The sequence below is a fragment of the Coregonus clupeaformis genome, chromosome 18 (genome assembly GCF_020615455.1).
Source record: "Coregonus clupeaformis isolate EN_2021a chromosome 18, ASM2061545v1, whole genome shotgun sequence".
Taxonomy (NCBI): Eukaryota; Metazoa; Chordata; class Actinopteri; order Salmoniformes; family Salmonidae; genus Coregonus; species Coregonus clupeaformis.
This window is the reverse complement of record NC_059209.1, coordinates 3205006-3221841: the sequence shown is the minus strand read 5'-3', so window position 1 is coordinate 3221841 and position 16836 is coordinate 3205006. Positions and strand designations below refer to the sequence as shown.

General features: G+C 39.5%; 1 protein-coding gene across 1 annotated transcript in view; it reads right to left on the bottom strand.

The window, feature by feature from the left end:
* The window catches only part of fam49ba (family with sequence similarity 49 member Ba), a 68870-nt gene extending 53941 nt beyond the window's left edge, over nt 1-14929 (bottom strand). Inside the window, exon 1 of the mRNA XM_045226718.1 lies at nt 14784-14929. The gene's annotated coding sequence lies outside the window, so the exon portion shown is untranslated. The remainder of the gene's footprint in view (nt 1-14783) is intronic.
* Nucleotides 14930-16836: the final 1907 nt, after the last annotated feature.

Sequence of the window (16836 nt, the reverse complement as noted above, 5' to 3'; positions counted from 1 at the left end):
ACCCCCCTTGGCATTTTTCCCATTTTGTTGCCTTATAACCTGGAATTAAAATGGATTTTTTGGGGGTTTGTATCATTTCATTTACACAACATGCCTACCACTTTGAAGATGCAAAATATATTTTTTGGTGAAACAAACAAGATATGGGTATTATATTTAATGAATATTATATGAATCCTAGTAATTGAAATGGCCAACTTAGGTGCAATTAATAAGCTTAATTTCTCAGAGTTCAAATTGTCTTTCAACCAAATTGTGTTGCAGGAATTATTATCTTATCTGTTTCGAACTACAGCAACCATTTCAGAACAATTTGAGATGGTGGGTGTCATGGCTTGCTGAACTGAAGTGGAACGATCCCTGTGGCTCAGTTGGTGGAGCATGGCGCTTGCAACACCAAGATAGTGGGTTTGATTCCCGGGACCACCTGTATGTAAAATGTATACACGCATGACTAAGTCGCTTTGGATGAAATAGTCTGCCTAATGGCATATACTATTACATTATTGAGTAAAACTACATTACTTTTCTATATCTGTTCAATATCTGACAGTGATAGAAAAAAAACTACTCTCCAAAGTGGACCAAATCGTATAAAATAGCATATTTAGGAACAAAAATATAAAACGCAACATGCAACAATTTTAACGAGTTACAGTTCATATAAGGAAATCAGTCAATTGAAATAAATTCATTAGGCCCTAATCTATGGATTTCACATGACTGGGAATGCAGTTATGCATCTGTTGGTCACAGAGACCTTTAAAAAAAAGTAGGGGCGTGGATCAGAGAACCAGACAGTATCTGGTGTGCCCACCATTTGCAGTCATGCAGAGCGACACATCTCCTTCGAATAGAGTTGAAGAGGCTGTTGTTTGTGGCCTGATCAATAAACTTTTTGTGAGTATGGAACATTTCTGGGATCTTATATTTCAGCTCATGAAACATTGGACCAACACTTTACATCTTGTGTTTGTATTTTTGTTCAGTATAGATAATTTTTATGTCAAATGTGCATCTTTTGGATTTATCAATCCATATCTATCTGCAAGATCCATCTGCTTCTGTCTATGTTTTCCTAATGCCACTTCTGCTTTGCTTTCACGCTTCTTTTCTTTCTTTACTGAGACTAGGTCATCAAATCCAGGGCACGTTTTTTTTTAGATGCCCCTGGGGTACAGAGCACACAGTAGGGAGGTGCAGCCCAGTCAAGCACTGCGTAGGTTTATGATGCCCCCTGGTGGAGCCACAGTGAGTGACCTGTGGGTTAAACACCACTGCATGCATAGAAATCATCCTGCATGCACACTGGGATTTTGTGTCAGAATTTCGGAAGAAGACAATGCTTTTACAATTGGAATCATCCATTCCCGGATAGACAACGGATGATGATTTTCCGACAAAAATATTTTTACAACCCGACAGACAATAGTTGACTAGAGTTATGCTGGATAATGATGGAGGCCTACAGTGCCTTCAGAAAGTATTCATACCCCTTGACTTATTCCACATTTTATTGTGTTATAGCCTGAATTCAAAATGGATAACATTTATATTTCTCACCCATCTACACACAATACCCCATAATGAGAGTGAAAACCTGTTTTTTTTTAAACATCTTTGCAAATTTATTGAAAATTAAATACAAAAATGATCTAATGTACATAAGTATTCAAACCCCTTTGCTAGGACACTCCAAATGTAGCTCAGGTGTATCCAATTTAATTTGATCATCCTTGAGATGTCACTACAACTTGATTGGAGTCCACCTGTGGCCAATTCAAATTGTTTGGACATGATTTAAAAAGAAACACACCGGTCTATATAAAAGGTCCCACAGTTGACAGTGCATGTCAGAGCAGAAACCAAGCCATGAGGTCGAAGGAAGTGTCCGTAGAGCTCCGAGACAGGATTGTGTCGAGGCACAGATCTGGGGAAGGGTACCAAAAAAATGTCTGCAGCATTGAAGGTCCCCAAGAACACAGTGGCCTCCATCATTCTTAAATGGAAGAAGTTTGGAACCACCAAGACTCTTCCAAGAGCTGGCCGCCCGCCCAAACTGAGCAATCGGGGGAGAAGGGCCTTGGTCAGAGAGGTGACCAAGAACCCGATGGTCACTCTGACAGAGCTCTAGAGTTCCTCTGTGGAGATGGGACAACCTTCCAGAAGGACAACCATCTCTGCAGCACTCCACCAATCAGGCCTTTATGGTAGAGTGGACAGACGAAAGCCACTCCTCAGTAAAAGGCACATGACATCCCGCTTGGAGTTTGCTAAAAGGCACCTAAAGGACTCTCAGATCATGAGAAACAAGATTCTCTGGTTTGATGAAACCAAGATTGAACTCTTTGGCCTGAATGACAAGCGTCATGTCTGGCACCATGCCTACGGTGAAGCATGGGGGTGGCAGCATCATGCTACGGGGATGTTTTTCAGTGACAGGGACTGGGAGACCAATCAGGGTTGAGGGAAAGATGAACAGAGCAAAGTACAGAGAGATCCTTGATGAAAACCTGCTCCAGAGCACTTAGGACCTCAGACTGGGGTGAAGGTTCACCTTCCAACAGGACAATGACCCTCAGCACACAGACAAGACAATGCAGGAGTGGTTTCGGGACAAGTATCTGAATGTCCTTGAGTGGTCCAGTCAGAGCCTGGACTTGAACCCGATCGATCATCTCTGGTGAGACCTGAAAATAGCTGTGCAGCGACGCTCCCCATTCAACCTGACAGAGCTTGAGAGGATCTGCAGAGAATAATGGGAGAAACTACCCAAATACAGGTGTGCCAAGCTTGTAGCATCATACCAAAGAAGACTCGAGGCTGTAATCGCTGCCAAAGATGCTTCAACAAAGTACTGAGTAAAGGGTCTGAATGCTTATGTAAATGTGATATTTCCTCCTTTTTTTTCTGTTTCTTTTATATACATTTACAAAAGATTCTAAAAACCTGTTTTTGCTTTGTCATTATGGAGTATTGTGTGTAGATTGATGAGGAAAAAAACAATTAATCCATTTTAGAATAAGGCTGTAACGTAACAAAATGTGGAAAAAGTCAAGGGGTCTGAATACTTTCCATAGATTGTGAGTGGTAGTGATACTTTAGGTACACGTAGAGGGCGACATTTTACACATGCAACACAGCCCAGGCAATGCCCTAAAAAACAGAGACATTCTTAATAGACAGGATGCAGCTCGTGATTACAGTATGTTATGCTTTTTTGTGCTGTTGACCTCATATCCACATACTGTACATATTGCCACCTTCTCATGGACATCGTTAAAAGGAACGTTTTGAGAATATTAAGGTTTTTTAAATGCTACCCAGACAGTAATACAGACATGCAGTATTTTAGATATGTTTGTAGCATACAGTACATGTAAAATGATTGATTTCATGTATGATAATGATCTGGTATGTCGGTCGGTCTTACAGAATAGCTTGATTTATATATAGACTTACTAAGACAAAATGTTCCAGTTCTAATCACAGACTCTTTGTGCAACTAATCATGGTCTCCGATCACCACCCTGAACCGGGTGGCTCATTTGTAATAGGACTCCCTGTTTAAATAACGGTTAGAACCACAATTTGATGAATCAGGTGTTAATGCTGGGTTGGAACAAAAGCCTACAAAAACAAAACAGAAGCCAGGAGTTGGAGACTCCTGAGGGGTATACTACAAAACATAATCAGTGAGTTAGCCAGCTAACTTTGATAAGCAACCAGAAATAACTACAGATTTTCTGGTTCATTAAGAAAGCTTAACTTCAATATGTGTTTTTGGTTGTTGTTTCAATTAGATCATGCCCATTTAAAGCTTATCTTTAAAAAAAATATATATATATATATATATATATACAGTGAGGGAAAAAAGTATTTGATCCCCTGCTGATGTTGTACGTTTTCCCATTGACAAAGACATGATCAGTCTATAATTTTAATGGTAGGTTTATTTGAACAGTGAGAGACAGAATAACAACAAAATAATCCAGAAAAATGCATGTCAAAAATGTTATAAATTGATTTGCATTTTAATGAGGGAAATAAGATTTGATCCCTCTGCAAAACATTTCTTAGTACTTGGTGGCAAAACCCTTGTTGGCAATCACAGAGGTCAGACGTTTCTTGTAGTTGGCCACCAGGTCTGCACACATCTCAGGAGGGATTTTGTCCCACTCCTCTTTGCAGAACTTCTCCAAGTCATTAAGGTTTCGAGGCTGACGTTTGGCAACTCGAACCTACAGCTCCCTCAACAGATTTTCTATGGGATTAAGGTCTGGAGACTGGCTAGGCCACTCCAGGACCTTAATGTGCTTCTTCTTGAGCCACTCCTTTGTTGCCTTAGCCGTGTGTTTTGGGTCATTGTCATGCTGGAATACCCATCCACGACCCATTTTCAATGCCCTGGCTGAGGGAAGGAGGTTCTCACCCAAGATTTGACGGTACATGGCCCCGTCCATCGTCCCTTTGATGCGGTGAAGTTGTCCTGTCCCCTTAGCAGAAAAACACCCCCAAAGCATAATGTTTCCACCTCCATGTTTGACGGTGGGGATGGTGTTCTTGGGGTCATAGGCAGCATTCCTCCTCCTCCAAACACGTTGAGTTGAGTTGATGGCAAAGAGCTCGATTTTGGTCTCATCTGACCACAAACACTTTCACCCAGTTCTCCTCTGAGTCATTCAGATGTTCATTGGCAAACTTCAGATGGGCCTGTATATGTGCTTTCTTGAGCAGGGGGACCTTGCGGGCGCTGCAGGATTTCAGTCCTTCACGGCGTAGTGTGTTACCAATTGTTTTCTTGGTGACTATGGTCCCAGCTGCCTTGAGATCATTGACAAGATCCTGCCGTGTAGTTCTGGGCTGATTCCTCACCGTTCTCATGATCATTGCAACTCCACGAGGTGAGATCTTGCATGGAGCCCCAGGCCGAGGGAGATTGACAGTTCTTTTGTGTTTCTTCCATTTGCGAATAATCGCACCAACTGTTGTCACCTTCTCACCAAGCTGCTTGGCGATGGTCTTGTAGCCCATTCCAGCCTTGTGTAGGTCTACAATCTTGTCCCTGACATCCTTGGAGAGCTCTTTGGTCTTGGCCATGGTGGAGAGATTGGAATCTGATTGGTTGATTGCTTCTGTGGACAGGTGTCTTTTATACAGGTAACAAAATGAGATTAGGAGCACTCCCTTTAAGAGTGTGCTCCTAATCTCAGCTCGTTACCTGTATAAAAGACACCTGGGAGCCAGAAATCTTTCTGATTGAGAGGGGGTCAAATACTTATTTCCCTCATTAAAATGCAAATCAATTTATAACATTTTTTACATGCGTTTTTCTGGATTTTGTTGTTGTTATTCTGTCTCTCACTGTTTAAATAAACCTACCATTAAAATTATAGACTGATCATTTCTTTGTCAGTGGGCAAACGTACAAAATCAGCAGTGGATCAAATACTTTTTTCCCTCACTGTATATATATATATATATATATATATATATATATATATATATATATATATATTTTAGGCAAGTTAGCTGGCTAACTCCTTGATCCTACTTTGTAGTATACCCCTCTGGTCTACTGCATACCCATGTATCTGTGCCATGGAATAAGAGGGGAAGGAGAGAGCACAGAAAAATGCCAAGAGCAGGAACATGAGAGGTGTGATCCGCAACTTGGGGGAAACTTGTGTGAACTTGCCACCCGTCGCGTGACTGTGCATACATTTCTGACTGAAACATGCGTCTGAATGAGCCGACTCTGCAAATCTAGTTGAATGCTTTAGTGGGATCCACAATAAAACATTGTGACATACTAAACAGAATGAACATTTTGTAGAGGTGTAGTATATATGCATCGCAGGGGTAGGCCTATGGACTTGTGCGTTTGCAGTACAACATAATGCATAATTTCACCAGTTATTCAATGAGGGTGAGGCCTACATACAGTATGGTTTTTTCCACCAAGGCATGATAACACCAACTACTGAAACTGAGCGGTAGCCTCCTTTTTGCTGAGGCAGGCCTGCTATCTGCAGCCTCTGTGTACCCACACATGCACACACACATGCACACAAAACTCTATTTTTTTAAACCATGGACACTTCTACAAAGGTTTTGTAAAGGGTTTATAAAATGGTCAAACGCAACTACAAAAGGAACTACTTTAGCTTCATGGCCAATTTGAATGTTTGCCAAATATTGAACCTCAGTTAGCAACATAGAGCATTCACAAAAGATTATGGAGCAAACATGAAGCATGGCAAGCATTCCATGTAACTAAATTCTTTATGAACGGTGTAAATTATGTACAGATAATATAAAATACAAATGTAATATCGATAAACAACAGAAATCTCTTTATAAAACTACAGTGCCTTGCAAAAGTATTTAACCCCCTTGGCATTTTTCCTATTTTGTTGCATTACAACCTGTAACTTAAATGGATTTTTATTTGGATTCCATGTAATGGACATACACAGAATAGTCCAAATTGGTGAAGTTAAATGAAAAACATAACTTGTTTCAAAAAATTATAAATAAATAAATAATGGAAAAGTGGTGCGTGCATATGTATTCACCCCCTTTGCTATGAAGCCCCTAAATAAGATCTGGTGCAACCAATTACCTTCAGAAGTCACATAATTAGTTAAATAAAGTCCACCTGTGTGCAATCTAAGTATCACATGATCTGTCACATGATCTCTGTATATATACACCTGTTCTTAAAGGCCCCAGAGTCTGCAACACCACTAAGCAAGGGGCACCACCAAGCAAGCGACACCATGAAGACCAAGCAGCTCTCCAAACAGATCAGGGACAAAGTTGTGGAGAAGTACAGATCAGGGTTGGGTTATACAAAAATATCAGAAACTTTGAACATCCCACGGAGCACCATGTAAAGAATATGGCACCACAACAAACCTGCCAAGAGAGGGCCTCCCACCAAAACTCACGGACCAGGCAAGGAGGGCATTAATCAGAGAGGCAACAAAGAGACCAAAGATAACCCTGAAGGAGCTGCAAAGCTCCACAGCGGAGATTGGAGTATCTGGGCTTTACGGAAGAGTGGCCAGAAAAAAAGCCATTGCTTAAAGAAAAAAATTAGCAAACACGTGTTGTTCCCTAAAAGCCATGTGGGAGACTCCCCAAACATATGGAAGAAGGTACTCTGGTCAGATGAGACTAAAACTGAGCTTTTTGGCCATTAAGGAAAACGCTATGGTCTGGTGCAAACCCAACAACTCTCATCACCCCGAGAACACCATCCCCACAGTGAAGCATGGTGGTGGCAGCATCATGCAGTGGGGATGTTTTTCCATCGGCAGGGACTGGGAAACTGGTCAGAATTGAAGGAATGATGGATGGTGCCAAATACAGGGAAATTCTTGAGGGAAACCTGTTTCAGTCTTCCAGAGATTTGAGACTGGGACGGAGGTTCACCTTCCAGCAGGACAATGACCCTAAGCATACTGCTAAAGCAACACTTGAGTGGTTTAAGGGGAAACATTTAAATGTCTTGGAATGGCCTAGTCAAAGCCCAGACCTCAATCCAATTGAGAATCTGTGGTATTATTGCTGTACACCAGCGGAACCCATCCAACTTGAAGGATCTGGAGCAGTTTTGCCTTGAAGAATGGGCAAAAATCCCAGTGGCTAGATGTGCCAAGCTTATAGAGACATACTCCAAGATACTTGCAGCTGTAATTGCTGCAAAAGGTGGCTCTACAAAGTATTGACTTTGGGGGGAATACTTATGCTAATGTTTTCTGTTTTTTTGTCTTATTTCTTGTTTATTTCACAATAAAAAATATTTTGCATCTTCAAAGTGTTAGGCATGTTGTGTAAATCAAATGATACAAACCCCCCAAAAATCTATTTTAATTCCAGGTTGTAAGGCAACAAAATAGGAAAAATGCCAAGGGGAGGTGAATACTTTCTCAAGCCACTGTACATCATATTGACCCAACACTGTGTTTAGAATTTTCTTCCATTCTCATAAATCTAGGAGCTATGAGATGGTGTAATTTTAGGCATTGTTATTGCCAACGGGTTTAAACTCGGTGATGCACAACAGCAAAAGTTGCTTTGACATTCTGACTGCAGATACAACATTTTACAATAAGTATTATGGTAAACACATTAAAGGGGCAATCTGTAGTTCAAACAATAACAAATCGGAACCCTCCCCCCACTGTTTTAGTACAAAGCTGAGGGATGGGGCTGGGGAAATGTAACCACTCTCAAATTCATAGACAGCGCTATGGATGCAAGGACTGACCATCCATGAGATACAAATTATAGTTTTATCCATGTTTTGAAGCTAGACAGTGTTTGTTTACAATTACATTGTTTACAAACAATGGAGTAGAACATGCTTATATGTTGGGTTGTGATGGGGTTAGACATTTGAACTAAACTTATGAAGCATTTATAAGTTATATTCTACTCTAAATTAAATAATGAAATATAATTATTTAAATGTCCAAAAATGGATGTACCAATCACAGATTGGCCCTGTAAATGGATGAATTTCAGAAGAATGTAACTTTACTAGAGTCAAGCTGGGATTCAATCCGATTGTACTTGTAGACAATGTGTATTTTAAAGGCAATGTTACGGTTTCTACAGAGATCGCATTCAAGTTAAACGCTGCAGATATTGACTCAATAGGAAATTATCTTTAAAGCCACAATATGTAGAAATTTCTCCGCCATTTCCTGGTTGCTAAAATTCTATCACGTTCGCAACAAAACAAGCAATGTATAGTATAGAGAATCATTTTACAATCTAAACCGCTGAGAAATAGCGCACATAGAAGGGATCTACCGTTTGCTGTCAATGAGAATGACAGACCTACAACTCACATTTCTTTGTGCATTTGGTCGGTTCGCCCACAAAGCAACATGCTGGAACTTTAAATGTCAAGCACGCTATAGCGCGATTTTGGATTGAATCCTGGCCTTAGTGTTACCTTCAATTCAATTCATCATGCTATTTCTAAAGGAGAGTAAGATGACGAAAAAGAAAACTCAAAATATGTTGAGGGCTTCTGGGGACTAGTTCACATTGCTTTAGTCCTGCAGGGTGTTGCAGAGTGTTTAACGACGGATGTGTCGATTTCATAGTGTGGAAAATGTGCTACATCAGACACAAGACACCCAGGAAGTTACAAAGTAGCAGACTGGCATTTCCTCTGTGTTTGTTTTTGGCTGTCTCCTCTACTCAATTCTCTTTTCTAGCTTCAGTCTGTCAAACCTGCCAAGCTTAGCAACACATTGAACAAATTGCAGCCAAACAACAAAAGGTACACGCTATCTGTTGGCGACATACAACAGATTGTCTTTGACTTAACCACAATTTGGAGACAAACTCCAATGTCTCTTTCAGACCAGCAGCAATAGACCAGTAGTAGACCAGCAATGTGGTCTAAGAGAAATCCAGACGTTTACTTCAAACATTCACCTTTAAATTGGATTCAGGTCACTAAAAGACTGTACAAATGTGAAATGCAGTGTATGATTGTGATAACATGTTGTTGTATTCATGACGTAAATTGTCAGCAACTTTATGTAAAAAATGATATCACATGTAAACCTTCTAAAATATTCAAGGAAGGAATAAAGACTTCATAACACAAGTACAAGCAGTGCACCTTCATGGTCAATACACTAGCATCCATAAATGGCCCCTGGCATACAGGAGAGAGACAAGAGGCCAAACACAAATCAACACTTACAGAGCTAGCTAGTCAGACAAGTATCTTTGCCTTAAGGCCATGTCAAGCAGCACTTAAGTTACGCTACAGCACGTAGGAATGCACAGCCAAAGCCTAGACTTTCACTGACACAATAATGGACACCTTCTGGTCCTGCGCTATGCAGACCAAACCTACACATTGCTCTCCTATCATTTTGATTTCCATACTGCTTCTTGGGATCAACATTATACCATTCACACACCTGAGATAGTTACCTCTACATACAGTACCTTGAACCCGTATACATTCTTCTGCTGCAAGGTAAATGTTAAGGCAGAATCTATTTCCTGCTGTTCAATGGCCATTTCATTTAATGATACCGAATATTTCGAATAATGAATATAACTTATAAATGGCTCAAAATAACCCAATAATGTAAGAATGTAATATTATATAAATCACGTTTAAAACTAGGGCTGACCCCGACAAAAAAAATTATTGGTTGACCGAGAGCTCTGTTCTTTCGACCAATCCATTGGTTGAAATTGTTAAAAGTGTGTTTTAATCAAATCAACTATATGCACTGAGCTTGTCTGATGCTTTAAGCGCACTGCTTGATGAAATAATTAAGACACACAAATGACTAGAGGGAGTCTTACCGCAATTTATTTGATTGTGCTCAGACTGTGTTAAAAAAAATGACAGCGAGTGACTGTATGACTAGCACCCGAAATCCCTCATTTTTGGGGGAGATCCCTATTCCCTCAACCATTGCTGTCTTTATGTGACACATGTATGCATCACATGTACGTGACCAATAGGGCCTGACCTATAGCATATCATAGTCACATCAATAAATTGGTTATAACAAACTCTGAACACATGTGACAGCAAAATGGATGCAGAGGACGAGACAAATAAACTCGTTGTTTACTGGTTGCTCATGAGGTAAAGGGGAAATCAGATGTGTGGAATAAATTTGACTAGTTGTGGAAAATACAGGAGATTAAGAAAAAGAAGGTAAGGTGCAAGTGCTGAGTGCATATTATGTGTGCCAAACAGGTGCTGTTAGAATACAATATAATTTCTGACCATTTGGAACAATGTAAACAACACTAAATACATTATAAGTGTACCAGAGAGTCTGTTGTAATGTTTTTTTGTAAAGCCTTTATTACAGCAAAGACTAAAAACAGTCGCATTCATTCGTGTATGCAATTTCCAAAATGGAACGGTTTATTTATTGTTTACGCTAATTATTCAAGAGTCGCTTTATTTGATTTTTAAATGGAAATGCTTGATTGCATTTCAAATCATGAATGACTAATATGCTGTGTGATGACATGAATGAATTCATGATTGATTGATACAGTAGCCTATATTGGTATTGAAATATAGGCCTAAGTAAGTTATGGTATTAAGACTAAACAGGATGCTCTCTTTGGCCTACACCTCGATGGTGGTTATTCAAGGCTGCTATACTAAGCCTACTAATGATAACGACATGACTTATTATTATAATGATAATTAATAATAATAATAGTAATAATAACGAAAAGGAGATCAAGAAAAAGGAGGGTTATTATTATTATAAATGCTATTTTTCTGACAATTTGGAAGAGTGTAAACAACACTAAATAAATTATAAATAATACCAGAGAGGCTGTTCTAACGAAAAAAAAGTGTAAAGCCTTTATTACAGGATAGCAAAGTTTAAAAACAGCCATATTTGTGAAATTGTTTATCCGACATGTTGTGGTTATATGAGACCTGGTGCTCAAGGAATCAGTAGGCTATTAAACAAACACTCAAACAGAAGCAGGATCTGTCTTATTTCTGTAGATATATATGGATGATTTATAAAGCCAGGTACATTTAACAGTTAGGCTATTGATTATAGACCTAATTAAGTTGGGGTTTCGCCCTCTCCTCACTTTCCGTAGACAATTAAGGCAAGTGCTGTTTTCTCGTCTCCCAACTCCGCTGCTGCCTCCGCCGCTTTGTTCTCAACACCAATATGCTGGTTAACTTTGCTATTATGCACATAGCAAAATGGTCTAGGAAAAGGCGCCAAATCAACAGCACACTGATGTTTCAGAACCACGGACAGCGACCACTATCCAATGCGGGAGAAAGCTAATTTGTTATAAAATAATATAATTTGTATTAGTGTTGTACAATTGTTCTTAGGTAATATAACCATATACAATTTCAGTAGCACATGTCTTAGTGATGGACTGTGCCATCCTCCACAATGGATTAGTCCACTCAGACAGGAACGAATCAGACAGGTGTCTTGTACACAATTAAATTATTTTATTTTTTTGCTACTGCTCGACTAAATACATTTTGGTCGACCAACAGCCTATCGACCAAACAATCGACCAGTCGACTAAATGGGGTCTGCCCTATTTAAACGATGTCAGTCTTTACATCTATGAATGTGAAAGTGGGCTGATACATCTAGAATACCATGATGTGTAAACATTCTGTCAGAGCAGCGGTAGAAGTAGGCTACTTTATGAAGAAACTCAATATTAGGAACTTCATCAGCATGTGACTATTCATAATCATTCCAAGTTGAACTGGACTGACCACCTGCCCTGATCCTCTGCACCTTAGCACACATGCACTCACTCATGCACACACACACACACAGACATACACACACATACATTCCTGCTACACACACACACACACACACACACACATCACAACTGCTGCTACCAGACTCTTATTATACACTTACCCCCCTTCCCCAATACACGTGTAAATATTGGACTATAAATGGTGCCTTCCTGTATTATACTGATGCTAAAATGTTTACTCTATTCTACTGAGCCATTTACTTTATGTTCGTATTCTTATATTTTATAATTTCTTATTGTTGTTGCATTGTCTAGAAGGAACCTGCAAGTAAGCAATTTGTTGGACAATGTATACCATGTGTATCCAGTACATACGACTAATAAAACTTGAACTTAATTTAGCAATAGGTTGACTCTAAAACATGACTTCTTACTTACAGAAATCAATAACAATAAAAGTTAAATCTCCCAAGAAGGGCCTCCCGAGTGGCGCAGCGGTCTAAGGCACTGCATCAGTGTTTATTCCGACACATTGGTGCGGCTGGCTTCCGGGTTAGGCGAACAGTGTCAAGAAGCAGTGTGGCTTGGCAGAGTCGTGTTTCGGAGCACGCATGGCTCTCGACCTTCGCCTCTCCCGAGTCCATACGGAAGTTGTAGCGATGGGACAAGACTGTAACTACCAATTGGGGAGAAAAGGGGGTAAAAAGTAAATCAAATAAAAAAATTGAAGATTGCCACTATTGGCTGGCTCTTCCAAATGTGGACATACCTCAAAGGACAAATTGAGAAGTGCAAATAGTGTCAGTCTAGGTTGATTTGATGGAAGTCACCTTGCTGTGGATCTCATGTAGCTGAGTGATAACTAACCACAAAGTGGTCCCACTTTGAAATGGAATTACAGTATAGTATGTTACATACACCAATATAGTACTTACAACTGTAATACCTGTTTGCAGCATGCACAATTTCAAGGATTTGCAAATTAACTAACAAAGAACTTGTCCTCAGACATTAGCTGAACATGAGGTGTTTGCTCTACCCACTAGTAACTCTGACACCACAGCAAAGAGATTGAGAGGTTCATCTCATTACAAAGGATTTATACCAAAAGATCGCATTGCAGTAGTCAGACGTCAACTCCCACACTGAAGCTTTCAGTAAGTTCTCTGAACAGGTTTTTAACCCACAAATATTATGATCTGTGAAGTACAAGGCAATACACAACTCCAGCAAGCAGAACTAACAGACACCAAAGATCATTCTTAGTATGATGAGCCTTTTAAGCTGCAATATGTAACTTTTTGGGCTACCCGACCATATTCACAAAAATGTGAGTTATAGATCTGTCATTCTCACTGAAAGCAAGTCTAAGAAGTGGTAGATATGTTCTATGTGTGGTATTTCTTTGCTTCCCGAAGTTTCGTTTTTGCATCTTTTACTTTCGGTTTTGTACAGCAGTTTCAAACAGCTGAAAAAAAAAAAATATATTTAACAGCGGTTTAGATGGTACAATGATTCTCTACACTATACTTTCTTGTTTTGTCACATAAACTGAAATTAGGCTAACTATTAGAATTTTAGCAACCAGGAAATGGAGGAGCGATTTTTGCATAGTGCATTTCTAAAGTCCTTTTTAATTTCCATGCAGAATCATCAACCTTTTTCTTACAGTTGAAATGCATGTCCAAGCACAGGTGACAGTGTCCTTTCTATTTCATCACTGGCTATTGCTTCCTAAAATCTGCTAAACGTCGTTCTGTATCATTCAAGTGAATGCTTCTCTCCTGCTGCCTCCTCTTCTGCCTCTTCTGAGAAATCTTATTAACAAGGCTGAATAAACTGCTTTGTAGCCTACTTGTAACCTTCAATAAACTGCAATTGTATTGTATCGTTACACAAAATTACATTGTTGCACAAAATAACACATCTCACACTATAAGTAACAATGCATAAGGTCGAGCAAGGGAAATGAGAGAACTTGGCGAATTAAATGCGTGTTTTGAATAAACAAAATGAGGAAGTAGTATGATTACTTTGAAAAGCTGCCTTCACATTGAGGAAGTATAAGAATAGTTTTGTTCTTTTCCCTTTCAATTCAAATCAAGACTGGCTCTATTCTCACATCAGCAGAACTTCAGCATGATCATTCTTTGAGATAAGAATGTAAGTCAACCAATTGCCTTCTCTTAGGTTATGCGATTTTCAGCCGTCGAGTTTATAGCACATATCTCAGCTTGCTTTATCAGTTTATCACAACTTGAAGGATATAGGCCTAGGCTATCACTCAGGCGCCCAACATAATTTGTTTACAGGCAAAAAAGTGTTTCAACATGCTAGAACCAAAACATGAACACATGTTTTTGTCATGATACCTGTTGCTAAAGCCGAAATTATGCTGCACGTTTGTAGTAACCCTACATGGATGACCTGAAGACATTTTAGTACCCTTAAGATGAAAGCGCAACAGTAGGTAAATTACAGTCCAGATAAACACATACCTTCAAGATCGAGAAATTATAGGTCTACCCCTGCAATCGATAAGGAAGTCTTCGTATTAACACCTAAAACTCAAACAACCAGGTACGCAGTCCCGTGTGCCTCCTTTTACATGACTGGCCAACCCGGAAAAAATTATGAATGTCAGTTTCACAGGTTCCTTCTAGTAGTGCGGATTTGTATTACGTCACCAGCCATGAAGGAGAGGGCTGTACCGAGGTAAAGTAGGTTTTATATCAGACATTCAACAGACATTTGACGTTAAATCTCGTTCACAATAACTTTTGCATTGATTGTCATAGAAACATCAAAACAAGTGCTAATTATTCTAAATAGGCATGGCCAAATTTTACAACCTTTGATTTGCATAAATAATTGTTTTGATTTGATAGAAATAATCAAATCATATGAAAATGCAATTTAATCTCTTGTTCGAAATAACTTTTTCATTGATTGTCATAGAAACATCAAAATGAGTGCTAATTATTCGAAAAAGGTATGGCCAACTTTTACAACCTTTGATTTGCATAAATAATTGTCTTGATTTGATAGAAATAATCAAATCATATGAAAATGCATTTTAATCTCTTGTTTGAAATAACTTTTTCATTGATTGTCATAGAAACATCAAAATGAGTGCTAATTATTCTAAAAAGGTATGGCCTACTTTTACAACCTTTGATTTGCATAAAAAGTTGTGTTGATTTGATAGAAATAATCATATCATATAAAAATATTTGTAATCTCTTATCCTCAATACATTGTTCATGGATCATCATAGAAACATCAAACTAAATTAAAATTATTCAAACTCTCAATGGAACAGACGCAAGCCATCACCGCCATACAAGTTCTGGTTTTGCAAATTATGTTACAGAATTACCTGTTAAGTCTGTGCACACCATCTCACAGCCCTCTCTCAGAGACAAAATATGTAACTGGCCCTTCCCACCTCTGGCCCTAACCAAACCGATTGGTTGCTAGGGACCAGGTTGCCAGGTGCCTTATCACACCGTGGGGTCAGCCAATCAAAGGCAGTCATCTTGGGTTCCAGATCCCCAATTCCTGCCGCCCCCTCTCAGGTCTTCTTCAAGCAGTTGCAAAGAGAGCATCAAGCTCCTACACCTCTTCCCTGCCCAACACAACTGGACTCATATCTTGACATGTGGGATGGTGTGTAAAGTAAGTAGAGGGAGGGACATTGTATTTGTGTATATTACTGCTGGTTGTTCAGTGCAATATTAGCTTTTAGTTCTGTACAGTTCTTTGCCATTTGTTTCTGCTCTATACTGTAAGGTTCTGTATCTGTGCATTCTTGCCCTGGTGTATTCATTTGGTATGTGAATATTATTTGCCTCTATTTTCTCCTGTTACAGAACCACTACCATTCTACTTTCCATGTCTGCCTGTGTATGTCAATAAAGTATCCCTGTGTGTAACTCTGAGGTTGAATCATTCCCCATCTCCTCTGACAGTGCTGGCGGGTCACAGACCAGCAAAATACGGAGAGCCAGGTCACTCTTTCAAATGGTGTATAATTACTGAGCACAATGGTGTGCAATTATTGATGTACATAATTACATAATGTATAGGTCCTCTTGTCTGTCCAGTGCCCTGACCACTGTTTTGTTTCAATGTACTTATGGAGACAACCCTGAGTGACCTGTTCCTGCCAAAATAACACCACAACCCTGAAGACCTCCACCTGGCTGCCACATTGAAGCTCTCTCAGTACAAGCTACAGAAGTCAAGATTAATTTGGATAAGTAGAAAATGCTGTATCACACATGTTACAAGTTGCACTGGACCAGGGTATCTATAATATGATTTGGTTTGTTAGGTTGATGTGAGGACTGTTAATGATGTTTGCTGTACTAATGATTCTGATGTGCCGCTTGAAACATGAAGTCTGTTAAGTCATGCAACAGAAACCCAGTGCCTAAATAATGGTCCAAATGCAAACCCTCAGCCCAGCTATATACAGATACTGTAAGTACTGGGTATGTCATGGTTTCATCCACGCCGGGATGAGGCGAAGCTTCCCCTGTCCCCTCT